At 36.3% G+C, this 20,124-nt stretch overlaps 1 protein-coding gene and 1 long non-coding RNA gene across 2 annotated transcripts in view; one reads left to right on the top strand and one right to left on the bottom strand.

Annotated features, from left to right (window-relative positions):
• Nucleotides 1-20,124, bottom strand: part of LOC145937162 (uncharacterized) — an 86,309-nt gene that overhangs the window by 7,348 nt on the left and 58,837 nt on the right. The gene's annotated exons all lie outside the window — the stretch shown is intronic.
• The window catches only part of LOC145937334 (uncharacterized), a 26,907-nt gene extending 6,783 nt beyond the window's left edge, over nucleotides 1-20,124 (top strand). The window contains exons 3-4 of the long non-coding RNA XR_014425549.1: nucleotides 10,081-10,194; nucleotides 19,952-20,124. This is a non-coding gene — a long non-coding RNA (uncharacterized LOC145937334). The remainder of the gene's footprint in view (nucleotides 1-10,080; nucleotides 10,195-19,951) is intronic.

The raw sequence follows: 20,124 nt of genomic DNA, 5'->3' as shown, positions 1-20,124 counted from the left end.
GTTCAATGCATCAGGTAAATAGATATATCGATGTTAGAATTTATTTTAAGTGATTAGAATTTATTATATGAAGGATTGAAAAAAATAAAAAATTTGAGATTTTTCATCCAATCTTAAATAATTTTCTATTATTTAAGATTGAGTAAAAAGTCTCAAAATTTTCTAATTTTTTTCAACCCCTCATAATAAATTCCAATCATTTAAAATAAATTCTAACATCGATACATCTATTTATTTGATTCAGTGAACCACAAATGGACCTAGGTGTTAGATATTATAAAAAAAAATACTTGAAACAATTTTAAATGTTCTAAAATTTCAAAGATATCTATGAAGAACTAATTGTAAGATATTTGATATAGAGTCATTTCAACTGAAAATATTTTACAACTGTGTTACCAATAATATTTTGCAATAAATTTGCAATATTCTTTCATATGTGAATGTGTAATTCATTGTGGAAAGCTTCCTCAACTTGTAAATAATTTATTATTATAAAATAATATGTTAAAATTAAAAATACATATATTATGATAATAATATCATAGTATATCTAAATATTTTACCATTAAAAAAATCACTTTATCAGAAAATAAAATATTTCCACAACAGTTTCCACAACAAATTAATAAAAAATATTTTTTCCCGTTCTCCAACTCCAACCCCACGAACACTTACGAAGAACATAGCGTAGAATGAGGTCTAACTTCGCTTTAGCGTTATTATATCATTCTTTGTTTCTCTATCTTGATCGTGGTTGTAAACGTAATAATTTAAGTAGATCAATTTTGTCGGATGGAGGGAAAAAAAAATAAAGACGCGACGCGGAGAGAGTGAGAGGTCCTAATTGCGTGCCAGCTTACGGATAGTCGTGTGTATATGCGAAAGAGAGCACCCTCGTGTGTACTCGTATCAAAGATGGCGAAAAAATACAAGGCGGTCCCTCTTCTCCTGATATCAGTGGAAAAATAACCGCCTACAAGTACGTACTTAGCGAGTCGTTATGTCGCGCAGCGGAGCGTAGCTCCTTCGGGAACTCGCTATGTTCATTCGCCACAGTCGTGCTCCGTGTACATTGCGCCCAATCGTCTCGTCCAACGTGCTCGACATGCACGTATTGTATACGTGCCTCTTTATTGCACGAAAGAGAAAAAAAGGGAAGATACAAAATGAAATGATCGTGACTTCATCGATCAATTCATCGTCTACTGTCGCGTCAGAATTTTTTTCTCGAATTTATTTATTTATTCAGTATTAATAGTGCTTTATCAAAATTTTATTTTAATTGAAACAAAGTTTTGATAAAAAAATCTATAGATGAAAGATGAGTAGATTATTACTTCGTATTAATAAATTTTGAGCTTCATATAATATATTATAGATAGCCATCTTTGCAGATTTCCTCAACACCAATTTTGGTGAAAATATCATCTCCTCGACGAGGAAAAAAAATAATTACGCTCAATAAAAAAATCACAATGTGCTTTTATATTTTTTAAAAATGCAAAAGTGCAATTTCTCTTAATTTTTTACTTTCAATTTTTTAATTTCGTGCAATATTCGATCCATTTTTTTTGTTCGCAACGAACGATCGATCGAACAGGCGGTATTTTCGTGGCGATTTTCGCCATTGGCTGTCGAGGGAGCATCCAATGCTCTTGCGGTCGTATTCTCGTTTCTCTTTCAAGGTTTTCATTGGACAATGATCAGCTGCGTCTGTCAGGTGTCTTAATAAAGGCACGGATATAGATTCTTCCCCCTTATTTTCGACGGATGGATCACCAGTTGAGTTCCCCGAGATCTTTCGTTTCGGCCGCCGTTCCTAAAGTAACATTAATTCGAGCGAGAGGTAGTAAAAGGAGTAAACAGGTGGCTGGCACAGTTGTAACGTATAATAAAGATGTAATTCCCTCGAAAAGATCGCCATTGATATTTCAGAATTATAGACGTATACGAGCTCTTTCTCTTTTGTTTTTTATATACTAATCAATTTAACATTATGTATTGTTTGACAAAATAAAAATATGCTGTCTCGATATATAAGTTTGTAGTTGATTAGATCAGCATATATGTAAAATTATTATCTTAAAGTCTAAACGGAAAAAAATACTATGTAAGAATATAAAGAACCTTCGAAAAAGCTCTCTATTTGTATGGTTGCAAAAAATAGATTACTCTGATATACATATATATATATATATATATACATATATATAGATTGCTTGAAAAATGATACTCCTATATTAAAAGATGCAAAAATATCCTCTATTATGTATAGAAATGTCTATATCCGCCCATCAAGCAGTCTGATATTTCCTGTGAATCATTGTTATCGCGTTTTGGCGCTTCTTCGAAATTTATGCAAATTTAGTGAAAACTCCAACGTTGTTTCGAACGAACAAACTCCAACGAGAAGAAACGCACAGTAGGCAATTAAACTCCGTTGCTAACAACTCGCAACTCGTAGTCTCGTTATCCAACGAAGGCTCGGATGCGATGTCTGGGGTAGATAGGCGAACGTATGCACGCCGCAAATTAAATGTTTGGCATAAACCAACGAGGGGTTGATACTTACAATTACTTACAATTAGTACATACTCGGAGAATATTTTCTTTTTTATTTCCGTTCATTACATACGCGCGACGAAGATTCCATATTCGTTCCGCGTTTGCTAAATGCACATTGACAATTTTATCAATATATGCATAAGTTTTTATTTTTATATGGATTTAAAAAATTGTACTATTTGCAATTAACAACTCTCTATCTAGTCTCTAGTTTTTAAAATATAATTTCCCCCAAAAATATAATTCACAATTACGTTAACAAGTTACAGGACATTTTGACAGAACGGTGAGCCTCGGTTTATCATTATTGCGACAGTCAAGTGCCGTCACAGTGCGAGTCACACTGACATTCTGTATACGTCGCAAAAAAATATCGTTTTTTAGCCGCATCTCGTCCGCGACTGTGGCAGAAACGCGAAGAAGGTGGGGGGTTATAAGCGTTAAAATTGCAAAATTGCATCGCCATTGTGCGGTGATCGCGCGTTCTGAACTGTCTCGAAGGTTTTTGACATTTATGACGGCGCGTGATTTACGATTTATTTATGCCGCGGACTCCTCTTTGTAATAATAATACCAGGCGCGGGAGAAAGAAAGAGAGAGACAGACATTTCTGACGCAGAAAAGGAAGCTACCCCTCTTACGAGCAAACGACAGCCATTTTAAGAGACACTTAACTCTTTTTAGTGCTCTTGGGAACAACGGCAATCTCCATATAAAATTCGATTCTCGGCGTTGAGTGCCCGTAGACAGATGATGACTCGTCTCAGACCGAATGCGCGGGCGTGTCTCCCTTTACGGATGCATAAAAGTTGTATTAAGTAACACCGTAACAACGTGTTTAGAGTCGCTTGTTTCTCGCGCTGCCGGAATTGTTATTTGTAAATTTTACATCCACTCTTTCTACATGTAGATTATTAAATTTTTTCTCTTTGATATAAATATACACTTAAATATATACATAGAATAATATAAAGAGTTAAGAAACAAAATTTAGATTAATTTTCTTACTATATTAATTACATCTTCAAAAAACGAATTTAATAAGCAATTTTGATATGACACGGTTGAGAGATTCTAAACAATAGCTTCTTCCTAAATATTTTAATTGTCTTTTGAATAAATATTTGGCGCACTTTAATGCTATATGATACCAAATTACACGCAGTTAAATCGCTGTTTTTTAAAAACATGTACAGCCAGACGAAAACAATTTTAAATTTCGATTTTCTTTCATAAATTCATAATATCTTAATATCTTAATATCTTAATGAAACAGTAATCTTCTTGCACTATTTAAATTCTCATTTATCTGGCAAATTATACTTTCTTATTTTTATAAGATCCAGGTGAGGTTTATAAATCAATATTGCACAGTTGATAAATGATACGCCGTTTGCTCAAGGAAGGGAAAGCAACCGAGTGTCGAGATACGCAAGGAGACTGTTGTCCGTGTGTCTCAAAATAAGAACAGAACAGCTCGAGGGCACAATTAATCACGCCGAAAAGAGCGCGGCCTTCCGGGGTTTTATTAACCAATTACTCGGGATGTAGTATATTCGATGCTTCGAATAAATAGCCGGCAAACAGCGTCCGGAATTCATTAGCGGGTCGTTCGACCACCAACGCCAACTTCATTACTCATACTACGTATTTACGCGTCTATCAATTAGAGTGCCCAATTTGGAGAACGACGCGAAACAAGATTATTTCGCTGCGCTGTATCAATTTGCAAATAGCCGCATATTCCACGCTTGCGTTTTTGCATTTACATTTATCGACAAAAATGTCGCATTCGAGAGAGACGAGAATTAAATTAATTTTTGCGGACCAGAAACACATTAATTGTATCGATAATGAAGATTGCGACTTCTATTAATTTTCGCAGAAATTCCTGTCTCTTAAATATTTACTTTTTTTATTTTATTAATAGTAGGAAATAATGCACAAAATTAAATAAATTGTTTTTATAAAAAAAAGAAGAAAAAAGTTGTTACACTTATAATTAGCATGAAGTAAACAAATTAAATCGAATGCTAATTTTGCAAAATTGTATAAGTTATATCTTGAAGCTAAAAACATCTATACATATTATTGCCAAGTTGTGGTTTATATTTATTGCGCCATTTGAAAATCTTTAAAATATCGACAAAGACACATATGCGCGATTTTTTTTTGTCTCCTTTACCCAAAGCCTTTTGCTTCAACCGCGCATACGGCACTTTTGTGAAATCATTGCCATCCTGCCATCGTCAAATCAAAATTTTGCCAAACCACGTTGGTCAGCCTCAGGAACCTTGGACGTATTCTTGCGTGTAAAAGCCACTGTTATTACTATAACTTCTGAATGGTATTTCTCGTGGAGATTCGACCACTAAGGCCGGTTTTCTTTCGTGTCTCCGTTAACGTACAAGATGAAGCATACAATGCTCTCATTGTTCGCGTTGATTACCGCACATTGGATGCAATTCAATGCTCGTGTCTCTAATTTATATATCCTTAGGTGTTATTAATTTTCTTCGCTCATTTTATTCATACCCCTACCGTTTCCGCAGAAATTTCTTGCGCCGGCAAGATTTATAAAAATAATCGCGTAATTTGTAACTCGAATTTTATTTACGGCGCGCGAAACGACTTAAAAACGGAAGGAAGAATCGGGGCCCGAGGTAAAGGCGAAAAGGCCGATAATGAAGGATACTTACTGGCGTTACAGTAGCGGCAAATATTATTATGATCATTATGGAGGCAACACGCAGCATCGAATATGTTATTCGAGAAACCTTCCAGATAAACGAGGCACTTCCTTTCTCACCGTTCTCACTTATCTTCGTTAAGCGTGTCAGCTTGACAGGCTAGTATCGAACGTAGCAAGCCCGTGCCCCAGGTACATAAATGAGAGCACACATACAAAAGTACGCAAATATCGATGCCTGCGCAAGCTATCGAGAGCATATCCGTATAAATAATCCGTGTAAATCCTTCAGAAATTCCCTCTTCAGATAAATGCCTACATTTTCGAAATTATATATGTATACATATATAATTCTTGCGAAGATATATATTTTATCTTTTTTTAAAATAAATGTAATACATATATTTATAGTCAGACAGACGTGTATTCCACGGGTAAAAAATATTTTATTTCATATAAATAGAAATTATAGAACTTATATGAACGATTGCATATAACAAAACTGATGTTGTAGAACTGATGTTACTGTTGTAATGTAATGTATTTTTTTGAAATCTCTCATCTTTCACATTTCTATCTTTCGCTACTTTTCGCGGAATAATCTTTCACGTTTGACACATAGCGAGATGTCAGAGGCAAGACGAAAGAATCGGACAAGCGAATATTACATGTGGTAGCCAGTATATCCACAGTCGGGCTGTATCGTAAAGCGTTAGCGTGGTTAGCACGCGGGGCCTTAGTAACTCGCGCCGCTCGCTCGCTCGCGGCGAGCTTAGCGTGTGGCGTGCATATAGTGTGCATACCATCGTGCGCGCGATGCGGTGCGATGTGTGGCACGATGTTGTGTTGTTGTGTGTCTCGTCTCTATGATCCTCTCTCTTTCTCGCTCCCTTCGCACCTCTCTTACCTCCACATGTTGGCGCTGGGTGGTGGAGGCACCGGCGGCGGCACCCTTTGATCTCCCTGGCCACGCCCCCTTTTTTCATTTTTTTCACTCCTTAAAAGGCAGATGGACAAAGTGTATTGTAAAGTGGGCAGCGCGCTCGGAAAGACAGCGCAGGTGGGAAGGAGAGAGAGAATGCGGGAGAAAGAGGAGGGGAACGAGAGGAGATGCGCGTGGAGATGCGGATGAGGTATAAGGAATAGGATGTGAGAGAGCGAGAGGAGACGAGCTCTACGCTGTAGGTGAAGCTGCTGGCTCCGTGTCCAGTTACAATTATTAAGGACTCTCGCCGCGCAGGAAGGAAGAAGAGGATGGAGGAAGAAGGAGGCAAGAATCGGGCGAATGCTTCGCTAATTATCCGATCCCCGCGTCTCGGGGCTAATGGGCCGGGGGGTGAAGAAGGCGAGAGGAAGTGAGAGAAAGAAAGAGAGAGAAAGTAAGAAGAGAGAGCGACTGGCCAGCAATATCCAATTGATCATCCGACAAACCTTCTGATGAACGAGGAACTTCCTATCCCACCATCTCGCTCGCTCATCTCGGCGCAAAGTCGCTACTCCGAGATAGAAGATGCTTCTTCAGACAGGTTGATTTCCGTAATTTTAATTTCATCCGTATCGCAAAATTTTTCTTAAACGAATTATTGATTTATTATACACGGATGCTAAACCGCATATAATCAATAAACTGCATCATGTCAAAACTAGGATGCACATTTAAAATGTATTCTTCGCAATATAATTGACTTTTTTTTATTAAAATCAAAGTGTGGCATTTAAATTAAGCGATGTAAGGAGAAACTGTCTATGCAATATCCAATAAAAGTCCATCTAAGCCGCGCGCAGTTCACTAGTAAAACGAACGAACGAACGACAATGCACGGCTAACGTTCGCTCCATCGATTAAATCGTGTACGAATTATTGATGGCCGAGAACGCGCAGACATGGCAATTTCATCGGGAATACCAGCCAATGGCGGATGGTTCTCCATACACCATAATTAGTTTTCAACTACGAAGCTAACGACGAGCACAACTCGATGGAAGACGCGCGATTAAAGGTCGCGACGGAGGAAAGTTCGGAACAACTCGATCGAGAAAAGACGAGGGAGAAAAGTAGAAAAAAAACAAGGGAAAAAAGAAAAGAGGGGGAGAGAGAGAGAGAGAGGGACACGCGAAGAGAGAAACCGCCTTCTTAATAATATGAAATTTGCTCGGGGATGTTAAAAAAGTTGGCGCAGGAAATAAAGTAGTTTCCCCGCGCACACGCAGCCATATTATCCGCTATGTTATTCAACAATTACTACGTAATAAGATAAGAGACATCAACGGCTAATGTGCAATAGGCTAAGTATGTGATTCAGATGCTTACGCAGTAGTTGGCTACTTCCGTATCCTGTCGATTTCGATTCGAGTATGTTCGCGTTTCCTATTTTGTCAGCGTAAGAAAATTTCTATAGCGAAGTTCCTAGTGTTAGCAAGAGCGCTATATCGAAGGATATTGCATATGCGATATGCATATTCTCATTATTCTAAACGCAAATCGTTTAAATCTAAGTTTTTTTTGCTGAATTATTAAAGATTTGATATAAACATAAGATAAAAATTAAATAGAGACGCGCTTAGCAATAAATCATTTAAGTGAATGATGAACATATATCGATATATAAATCTCGAATTATAAAATTCGATTTCTATGTATAGAAATTTAATTAAATCGCCTACATAGAAAGACTCGATAATAGATGAGATGATAAGAAGTAGAAAAAACGAAATTAATTGTCGATAAGAGATTCAAAGTAATATATATATTATCTGCATATCATATTAATATCATTTAATTAGTATAGATAATTTAAATTCTATAACGTATTTTGTTACGTTTGTTAATAAATATTAGATATATATGTATAACATGGGTACTCTTAAAATTAAGAAATACTTAAATTAATTATGTCGATGTTTATTTAAGAATTTATTAATATTTAATTATTATCAATTATTAATTTCCCTAATTAATCTATAATTAATCCAAATGCATCAAAATATCAGCGTTTATTTTTATAACTTATACTTTTTATAACTTCAACTTTTAGGTCTGGTTTCATTAATGTTATAATGATGCAGTTAATTGAATGAGTATAGTTGGAGAATAATTACTCTTCCGATTGCTATAATTTTTGCCAGAATATGTTATTTCGAGATTCGTATCATAACTTGTAAATTACAAGAAATTGATTCATGTGATTTCGTATGCAATCCTGCACTATCTTGTCGATTGCATTAACTACCTGGCTGCAATGAATACAAATTTTTCTTCCCTCCACCCCCCATGTAATAATTCTAGCGTATAATTGCAAAAAATTTATATTCAGTAACTTGAAACGTATAGATTTTTATATATTATCGTCTGTTCCACTATTACAATTGGAGTTATAGAAGTAGAAATTTTCTTTATTAAGAGATTTTTTTTTAGAACAATCGCGTAATTCGCATTAAGTTTTTGAAAATAATAACATCTGTCAGATCTGTCTTCGTAAAAAAATCTATATTATTCACTTTAGCGATCTCTTAGATTAATTGACAGGTTCATAAATAAGTAATGAAAAAATTAATTATTTATTCTGTGCGATATATTTCGACTAATTTCCAATTTAATTTTTCGATTAGATAATCGATATTCACACATCATATAAATATGGTTTTTTATGTTCACTTCGAATTTTACTCTTACTAACGGTATATTCTGTTGCAATAAGGCCATCGAAGCGGTCCTTCCGATACAAAAGTTTGCTGCTGCAACGTTTTCGTAATTACATCACTGGGGATATTACGTAGTACAGACAGGAAAATTCAATCACGTTATCGACGTTGACGTGTAACAGCTGCGCGCAAACCGCCGACTCATTCCGCAATTTCTGTCATATGAGTGGGATCGAAACAAGACGGCAATTAGACAGCTATCAAAGAGCATATTGAAACGAGAAAATCTAGGCCTTCTTCTTTCATATACGTACCGATATTAAGCGACACTTTATTACGCGCGACACAAACGTTGGTGCAAATTTATATACATTACAAATTGAATAAATCGTTCAAATTTGAAAACATAAACCTGTGAATTAAAAGTGCGTGCAAGTAAAAGTAAGAGAGATGTGGATAAAATTTACGCACTAAACATTGCAGGATTCTAAAAGTACAAACCAACAGAAACAACCAAATTTTAGAATATTTTGAGATAATCATGATATATATGATTTATCTTATTTGCGATAGTATTAGAAAATCGAATATATGACCTAATAAATCATTCTCAATTATTATGTAATTAGTCGATAATTGCCCTAGCTCGTCGTAATCACCAATTTAGTATCAAATATAATATTATCGATTATTATATACCACTAACAATAAATCTCTAAACGCACATTGCCTCATATCAACGGATCTCTTTAATAAATACCACTTTGTGTTTTGTAACTACTTAATTAAACGGGAAACACACCGTGGTTTAACACGAGCTCACGTAAAATGCTGTCCCTCGATCGCGTAAATACAATTTACATCATTCCAGTCCTTGAAACATACGTTGCACGTTTGAATTTTATTTTGTGCACCTTACGTGACATATACAGAAATAACGCGAGATGAACCAATCGCTCGTCTCTATACGCCTGACATTAATTATCGATGAAACGTAATTTGTCATCGATCACTGCCGCGAAGTTCAGATGATGTAACGTGACAAAAAAATATGCATCTCTTAAGTAACGAGTAACCTTTGGTAGAAGGATGAGAAAAAGAAACGAGGAGGGTCGCGCCTTATTCGATATTGACTCGCCATCTTATCCAATGGCTGAAGGATGTGGTTATTAAAATTGCAGGGGAGGAACGAACCACCGACCGGACTTCCTCGAGGTAACGAGTGTGTGTGCGAGCTCCAAGTCGGGATGACGACTTCTTCTTCTCCTTCATCGTCGTTCGTGGGACGGAGTGAGGTGAGTCTCAGCTTGTTGACACAGAAAAATTTGCATGCACACGCGGCGGCAGCCAGTGCACGCATCGTCCTCGACGACGACGTCGTGCACATCAGCCGTCGGTTCGTATCCATCGTTACACGCATATATAGCCTCTCCCAATGTCCCACCGTGTCATTAGCCCGGGGACGCAAAATGGAGCGCAAAAGTGTACAAAAGTCGTGAGAGACGCTCCGCTCCGGGGCGCGCGCGGTCATTTCCCCCTTTTCCTCCTTCTTTTTTTCTACAAACCACCGCCACTCCGTCACGAAACAGTCGTCTCTCTCTTTCTCTCTCTCTTTCTCCTTTCTCGTCGGCCGTTTTACGTATTTATACAAACTAAAAACGAGCACACAAATTGCTCGCGGCGCGCGCGCACACTTATACACAGACACGCACACGCATACATATCATCTCGCACCTCTGGCGACAAATAAAAATTACCGCGTATGTACTTTAAAACACGTTAACTACCATCTTCGAAACGAGACGACGTACAGGAAGAGAGAGATGACCACAGAGAGAAGAAGGGGCAGCTTTTTAATATTAATCGCGCGATCAATGTTTTCCTCTAAATTATTCACGTTTATGCAATGAATAAGAAAAGGTTATTATTACGAATAAAAAAAGATTTAGCAAAGAGCGCCGAGAATGTATTTTTCTAAAATATGCTTGTGCGCGTAGTTATTTTTTATTTTTTGCACAGTAATTATTTCTTTTTTTTTTAAATAGATTATTATATAATAAGGAATCATTCTAGTAAGATTAAATAAATTTCATGATTATAACAAACATAACGAGTGAGATTCAAATTTAATTGGGATGCAAAAGTAGTAAATAATAAGTAGATAATACGAAGAAAAAAGAAACGGATGCACTTATTGTTAGCTGTAGGAAATGTTATTAGCGTGACATAAAGTGATGCGCGTATTGCTGCAGAAGTCATGTGAGAAATCTCATGCACCGTGCACTCGCTCATTTTTCAATGTAAACACATGAATTACGAACGAGAAAATTGCCGAAGCGCAAATTCTGTCTACTGTAACGATTTAAGCAAAACAAAGATGTTTTATTTTTTTTTAGATTGCAATCTCGTTAGAAAAGAATGAAATCATCTTATGACATATTAAAACTAAACTTCTAAATTGTAATAATATTAATATAATGTTAATATATTAATATAATATTAATATATTAATATAATATTAATATTATTACAAGGTGTATAGAGTTTTTTTTTTGACAATTTTCTGTCAGAAAATTATAATATCAATTGCGTGCTATATCAATATTATAATGTCAATCACGGACAGAGAATTGTCGCGATAAATTATAAATTTAATTGCAAATTTTATATATCGCACGAAAGATTCCACTATCCTTTTGCATTACATGCACACCAGAAACGCAAGAACTTTACACTCTATGAACTCTACGAATATTTATATCGTTTATGTCACGTTGATGCTATAATTGCGCGAAACGTCATTCAGTAAGGTAGAAATAAATCGGCAAATGTCACGCGTACAGTAATGTCTCGCACAAAGACCATATGTGCGTGCATTGTGTCGTCCACGAACAAGAGTCCATTGGCCGATAGATCTATAATAGCAGAAGTATCCGACTTTTCTATAGCTACTTATTATATGCGGGTTATTAACCTTGCGCCTTTGTACGTTATAGGTACATCTCGAATTTACAAAAAGTTAGTAGGCCGTAGTATATACTATACAAGGGTATTCTATAAGAAAAATTTTACGTTGACTACTATATAATTTGTTAATATCTTCGCAATTGTAGATGCACTTATTAATTTCGTTACTATACATATACTGTATATACGAGAACTATATGCTATCGATGAATAGCATAATGTAAGAACTTTTTGTCGTCAATCATAAAGTCACAATTACGTGAATATAAATTTTTGATTTATTTAATTATTTTAATAAATATAAATTTATTTTAACGAAAAAAATTACAGATATCATCCATCGTTCAATTAAATCTATTATTAAAAGCGTGTTAAAATTCATTTAAAAATTGAAATTTAAAAAAATGTTTAAATCTATTTAAAAAGATATATTTATCGTTAACTTATATGTATACTTTTCGCTTAATTCATCCAAAGTATTCTAATGTCGAATCGCTAATGAAGCCATTCGCGCGTTTCGACTTTCGAGCAGCTGCCTCCTAATTTTGGTTAAATTGTGCTCGACGAAACAATAGATTTCTAATGCGCACAGACACAGTTTGTGCTAAAAAGCGATGCCCCACGACGTGATATAGTTAGAGCAGTGTAGAGTAAAAAAAATCGTTGTTGCTTATTGCATGATGCACTCGGCCTAGTCTCGAGATTGCATCCGCGACCGTGACGGCTGCTATAGAACGCAACTCCGTCTGATTGACGGAGTGCACAGAGATACGTGACTTATATACGCGCTGCTGTTAATGATACTAGAACGATTACCGGTGCACACGCGAAATCCTCGTAAGCTCGTAAACGCCGTACGTGCTTCGCGTCCCGCGACAGAGGTGTGTGATAAGACTCTCGAACCACAATTCGTACACACTTCTGAAAATTATACTTTAACGAGAGAATCATTGCGCGCGATTACGTGTGTATGTACAAGCAAATCGATTTTTATGCGAATCGAATTAACCGTGAGTTATAAGAACATTGCTTTCCCAAGAAAAAACCGTTCAGTCCACTCAACTCGTGTGCGAAAGTTGCGATCTGTATAAACTGTTTTATAAATTCACTTTCAGAGAATACGGGAGTTTTTATTCTATGGAGTATTAGAGAAAAAGAATTCAGATCTAGAGAAGAGAGGAAGTCGTAAATAGCAATATCGTTATTCAGTTATTATCAATCGTTGTCCATTCTATACATATATTATGATACATATAGGATGAAAAATTCTCTCAATCCATCTTTTCGTCTCTCTGCGCGAAATGTAAATTAATGTTGATAAGAATGTAAATGTTCACGAATTCCCAAGTAATCTATGAATCTATGAATATAGATTCTTCCGATCGTAGAGCCGACGTTTATAGACCTTAGCGGCTAGAAAATTCCCTTTTTCTATAAATAAACTCGTGATTGAATTTTTTCTTATATATATCTACGGAATGTCGATTCTCCTGCGATATGTCGATTCTCGAAGAGAGGATTTCTTGCGAGGAAAAAGCCGCGAGAGCGTCCGGCGTCTAGGTGCAATCTGTTACGAAACCGGAAATTAAATAGCATCGAAAATAATAATACCACGAGAGGCTATACCGAGTAAAACACGACGGGGTTGGGATGCAACGCGGCAGGGCGGGGGTGCAACGCGCGACGCGGACTGCTAATGTAGTCTATCATTTCCCGTAATTCGTTTCCGGCTACCCCGCGTCACCTCGCTTCGCCCAGTCGTTGGATATCATTATTCCTCTCTCTCGATACTTTGTAGCCGCGTTGGTGTTAACGGTCCTCACTTCTCGCGCCAATAACAAAGGACCCGGCGTGTTTCCTGGCTGTCGCGTGATGAACAATTTCGTCGAGGGGCATCATTTTTAACTAACATAGTGCGTCTCGACGCGCTTTTTCAATGACTTCGGAAGGATATCCGCTTACTCGAACGTGGTGTGAACTTTTTCAGGCGTGAAGTTATGTAATATCAATTTAACGATTATATTCTATTAAGGAGAGCATTTTTAAATGAAACCCAAAGATCTTCAGTTAATTATAAAAAACTTTGATTATCGTAGAATCCCGCGTACAATTTTCATTCAAAAGTTATTTATCGTATAAAATATGCAAAAATGTCGTGAAAACATATATACTGAAAAATGTATATATATTTTATTATATATACATACATATATACTTCAAATTGCAGGAGATAATTTATTCCAAAGTAGGAAAACTTTTTGAATTCTTGTATCATTACTTATAAGTATTTTATAGTAAAATATATATATGTAACTAACGTATTTAAAAGCTATAGAAAATATTATAGATATTGTGGCAAGAGCATAAGATGCGGTGCGAAAAGGGGAACGCGAGGCGATGTTAAAGTAGCAAAGAAGTGACACTGGTCACTTTTTTATTAAAATTGTGGGAAGAGTAGCTGGAAACTGACAGCTTAGCCATATCAACGCTCATCACGGGATTATAAAATGAGCTTCGATTTCTTGAATATTTGATACATTTATGGCGACGGCCATCTTATCCGCTGTGCTGTGGAGCGTTAAACAACAAGAGTTGTTAGTCTCCTTATTCTATAGCCTCGATCGACCTTAGTCCTTTGTCTGAGGGCGCGCGTCTTCTAAGAACGGCAATGATGCGTTACTTGAACTTTCCATACGATGTAATATTATTACTGAATGACGATGACAGATCTTATATACGCTTAAAATATAAAATAATGCACTTTTTATAAAAAAACTACTCAAAATTTTTAATATAGTATAATTTATTTAATTTTTCTGTCATGTGTCCATTTAGAGAACGAAATGTTTTAATAAAAAAATTTGTATAAATAATAACGTGAACATCGCGCCGTGAAACATGGAGAGTGATTTCAATTTTCTTCAATAGAAAGACCGATTCTGAACGCCTATGCTAAAATCGATAGTCTCTGAAAAATTTGCTACCGTGTTGTCACTCATTTCAAGAATATTTTATGATGCAAAGTGAAACAACCAACGTGTTGCAACTCTTATGATTATACCCTTTACACCCTACGTTCACTAGTGGATAATACAAGGGAAGACAAGAAATTGCCTCGTTGAAACTAAACTTTGCTGTTTGCTTCCAAAGACTCGATGGCGATATGCATGGTGGCAAGAGAATTCGCTTCTCGAATAAAATACATATATTATAAGGACGAAATCAATATGCCGTTTATGCTACTGCGGCTTAAACACATGTTGTAAACGATAATAATTCTTTCTTTTTATAATCTAAAAGCATAGAAAAATAATTCTACACAGAGAGAATTTTCTTTTAGAATTTACCTTGAAATTCATGGTAATCGATTTTTATGAGAATTTCTCTGATTAATATTTATCACAATAAAAATAATAATATCTATCACAATAAAATATAAAATATGTTTGATTAATTTTACTATGCAGTTTAGTAAAATTAATCAAACATGTTTTATATTTTATTATTATTTTTATTGTGATAAATATTAATCAGAGAAATTCTCATAAAATTCTTTCCATATCATTATTGTCCCACGATTACCATGGTTTTTAGGGTAAATTCTAAGAGAAAACTCTCTTTATGTAGCTTCTCGTAAATTCTTGAGACGAAATTGAAGGAAAATTTATAGCATAATGTCACATCTCACGTGTGACAGTGAATTTTAATCAACTGTAAGTTCGATATAATAAAATTTGGATGCCGCTATGCGATACATCGCGATTTCGTTTAAAGTCAGCGCGTTTCGCGCATTATGCGCGCATCCTCAAACGTATTATTTCGCGACAACTTTCTCTCTCGATATCTCGATTTCAATGCGACGTAATTGCACGTTATCGTCGTGTATTAGAATTCGTATTTATGGCCGCTCAAAGCAGCTCCGGTCTTTCATAAGATTAAGATTGCCGCCAATGCGGCCTCCGCGAAATGCGCCGCGAATTTCGCATAAATCATCGAGTGCTTTCTTTCACCGAAACGAGTAACTACTCTAGGCGATCGCGATCGTTGAGATTTATGTTTGCACGTCTTATGCTTTTTATTCTAAAAATCAGAAACTTATCTCGATAGTGCGTCATAATTTATCTTTACGGTTATCTACTTGTTGGTACTTTGACATGTTCAGCAATAGAATATATTTTTTAATTAAATATATATTTACCTCATATTTAATTAAAAAATATATTCTATTGCAAAACAGTTAATATTATTTTTATATCAAGTACTTGATATACATATAAATATCGAGAATATTTTAAAAAAACTTTTTTTTCTTGATCAAGCCAAGACAGTACCTCGGCAAATCTTTCTCCCTTATATATAGTCTTAATTATATTTTTGACATATGTGTTTTTATACTGCAAATATTTTGAAATCTGATAAAGGAAATTTTACATAAAATATTTTATTCATTGAAATTCATTGAATATTAAATTCTAGCACCTCCAAGTCTTTCAAATCTAGACATTCTCAGTATCGCGATGAGTAAATGCTTCGTCGAAAGGTATACGTGATCAAAGCAACTTTGTCATAACGGTGGGATTCTCGCGAAATTAGATGGTTAAACACGATTGACCTGCTCTCGTGACGGCACCCAGTAAAATTTGAAGTGCAAATAGAATCGCCGCGTGGTCGGAGTCGCTCGCGGGAAAATTGCAACTCTCGAGGTAATGCTTCGGTAAATCGAAAGAGTCACGGGGTGTTGATGATCACCATTAGAACTCATCTGCATCGTCGGAATTCGTTTCTGACATGAACAGGAGGAGTTATTTGAATGCCATTTTCTTCCCCATTTTTATCTTACGATTATTTTGGAGAATATTCAATGGGAACTAATATCAAACTAAAAGAAGCGAAAAAACCTTTCTACATTATACATAAGAAGGCATTTTAATAAAGAGATATATGAGATTTATTTATCCATATAATTTATATTTTTACAAGAATAAAAAAAAATTATATTGTTATATTTATTAAAAAATGCAGTTTATCTGTAATCGCATCCTAAATAAAATGTCACACGCGATTTTTTACAATTTTTCATATACGATCACTCCGTTTCCCAATATCGACGAACCTTTAACCCACGATCGACATGTCGCGAAACTCCACGGGATGGGAGAGCGGAAAAAAAAGATGATGACGAGATAGAAAGGAAGACCGACGAAAGGGGAGAAAAGGAACGTCGTAATCGACGGCCCAACGTGAGCGCTATGGGCTTCCCCGATTTTTTCGCCGGATTAATTGCCGTCGACGCGGCGCTTTTTCGTCATTAAAATGATATTATACCTGCTCCTGGAAACGTGGCGGACAATTTACATGCGGGGTAGCGGGATAGCCATAATGAAGAGGGATGGAGGGAAAGGGGGATGGATCGAGGGAGCGAGTGTACGGGACATTACGGTATTTCGTTGATTGCCTCGAATCGCCCGCGCATCGTCGTCCCATCCGCATCAGAATTGCCGCGCCGTCAACAGCAGCACGTATAACCGCGCCGGATCGAGACTGTTTGATCGTTTTAATTACACCCGTGGCCCCGACACACACGAGGAAGCCGCGCGCAAATTAGCCTTTTCGCGGATTTTTTCGCGGTTCAGCTCGGACGTCGAGAAGCTAATCGACTTTTTACCGATTTCTCAATTTGACTACCTATATACCCACGAACGCTTGATTAATCGAACATTTTTTAAATGCTTTTCAACATAGACCAGCAGATTATTAGCTCCGTATTTTTATTTTTAATATCCTTATATTTTCTGTTATTTATTATTAAACGATGACGCAAATCATATTTAGTCCCGAATGTACGATGAGCGGGGGTTTTTTTTACTCTTCATAGGGAACATAAGTTTGCATGTAAGTAAGTAAATACAGTACATGCTCGATATTAGAATGTTGTAATTAATCGTGAAGTAGGAATAAAAGCGCTGAGAAAAACGCAGCTGTTATGCAGCTGTTTTGTTTCCTCTGCGATTTCGCTTGCTGGCCTGCAGCGACAGAAATTTGCATCATCGTCACAAAACATTGTGCGAATACATTTGGAAATATTTCGATTACAAACCGAATAATATATCGCGATGTATAAACTTTACTGTATCGACTTTTCTTTGCTAGCAGAACTTAATATCTCTCATGGCTTCTGTACATGATCGTGCAAAGAGAATATTGACTATTGATAAAAATATTAATACAACATATACTTTAACGTTTAATTGCGTAAACAATTTTATTATTTATTAATAATATTTAGTCTCCGATTAAACTCGTCTTGTGTCACTAACATGAAGTTTATCGTGCATATGAATCATACTCGCATTTTTCTACAACGTGATACGCATATAATATAGTTTTGAATTTATAATACATTTTTTTTTCTTCACACATCTTTGTAAATGAATAGATAAGATAATTCAACACCGCTTTTAATTATCTCTACAAAGTATTCATTTTTCAACTCATAAACAAGAAAATGCGTACGCGAGCCTCGTTATCAGTCTTGTTCCTCTGATTCACGAGCTCTGAAATTGTATTTTCCTTTTCACGTAATTCAAGACGATGCAGTGACAAAGTGACAAACTTCTATTTCCTAGAAATCGCGTCGACGATGAGTATCGTGCGAGTAATAATTGGAAGATGATACACCGTCGCCTTGAGCGAGCGGGGTAATTGCTTGTGTAATTCTTAATTTCACGTTACGCTGGAATTCCGATTGTAGCGTTCCTTTACATACTCGGTATCTCGCATCTCGTGTGTTAAGCCGTGTGACGATGCACGTGCACTTCGCACGCTGCAACGTTGCGTTGCACGATAGACAAACGCTGACACGCTTCGTTAACGTACGTGCGAGCGCGCTAATTAATTCGTAGATAACTTTTGATTTCGCGTTGCGCCTGTGTAATACGGTACGGATGATTTATGACGACGCGTTCGCCTCGATCGTTAATCGAATTTCCACGTGCGCGCGCGATGGTTGAGAAAAATAATTGCCGCGCGAGATGACTGCGATTCGATCGGAAAATACAACGATAACTCGGATAAATAATATATCCCACAAATAAATAATTGGCAATCACTTGATCGGTCTTGGTTAGAAACAGAGATTCGAATAAATTATGATTAAATATTATTTTTACTCAATATTCATGGAAAATTACTGTCACATGCATTATTAATCACGTATGAATTAGGATTTAAATCTAAAGATTAAATAAAAAGAGAAAAGAATCAATTAATAAAGCTTAAATGATTATTGTCCAGCGGAATGTAAATGAATATATATGATAATGTGACGCACGTATGAAGATGGCCGTGTCTTAAAATAGATTGTTAGACATTCTGAAAGAGCCACGCTGCGTGTGATAATGCTTTAGCAATTTGTAACAGCTCCGCAGATTATCGAAAGCTATTAAACTTTACAACAGCGATATTAATATATTTGCAGCTAATAATTGCGTACTTTCTAATAGGAGTTATTAACTCGTTACGCTTACCGCCCGAACTATTTAACGCGATGCTAGCTGCGATAACGCGCTGCAATTGACGAAGCGCGTCTCTCTTTTCACGATTCGCTATCGTCGCCATTTCTCGCGCTCGTGAACTATAGCGGTCACGATATTATCTCTCCGATTAATTACTTCTCTCTTTCGCATCGCATGGAGGGCTATTATTAGCGCAATTATTATTATCATAATTAGCGACGATCGCGCCGATCGTCGGTTCAACTTGCATACATAATTCGCAGAATGGGCGTATGGTGGTGACTTTTCGGAGGGCCTGAAGCTAATAATTCTCGAGGGACCCGAAGCGAGAAATATAATGAAACGAAAAAGTGTCAAAGGAAATCTTTTTATTCTGCGTATATGTAATTTAAGGAAAAAAAAAGTGACATATATTCTTTTCAACAAAATGATTTAGCGGGATTCTTTAACACATCGGAGGATTCCGAAGCTTAAATCATGTTTCAGGCAATCACTGATTGTAAACTGCGAATATTGAAAAAGACTCGAGAATACGATATTAGAGGGTTCAGTTTCATCAATTTTCGTACAGATACGCCCTTGGTAATTGGTAAAATGGCCGATGGAGAAAATGTATCGCGGGGAACGGGGGGGAGGGGAAAAAGGGTCCGGTCCCCAGGAGCGCAGGAGAGGGCAAGAGAGGACGAAGCTTGCACGATGAGCGAGGGGGCTCGCACGGTGAAGGGAGGACGGGTGAAGCAGAAG

This window comes from Prenolepis imparis, unplaced genomic scaffold (genome assembly GCF_030444845.1).
Source record: "Prenolepis imparis isolate NDT839.2.m4 unplaced genomic scaffold, iyPreImpa1.0 SCAF_1, whole genome shotgun sequence".
In the NCBI taxonomy this organism is placed as follows: domain Eukaryota; kingdom Metazoa; phylum Arthropoda; class Insecta; order Hymenoptera; family Formicidae; genus Prenolepis; species Prenolepis imparis.
This window is presented reverse-complemented; position numbering and strand designations above follow the sequence as displayed.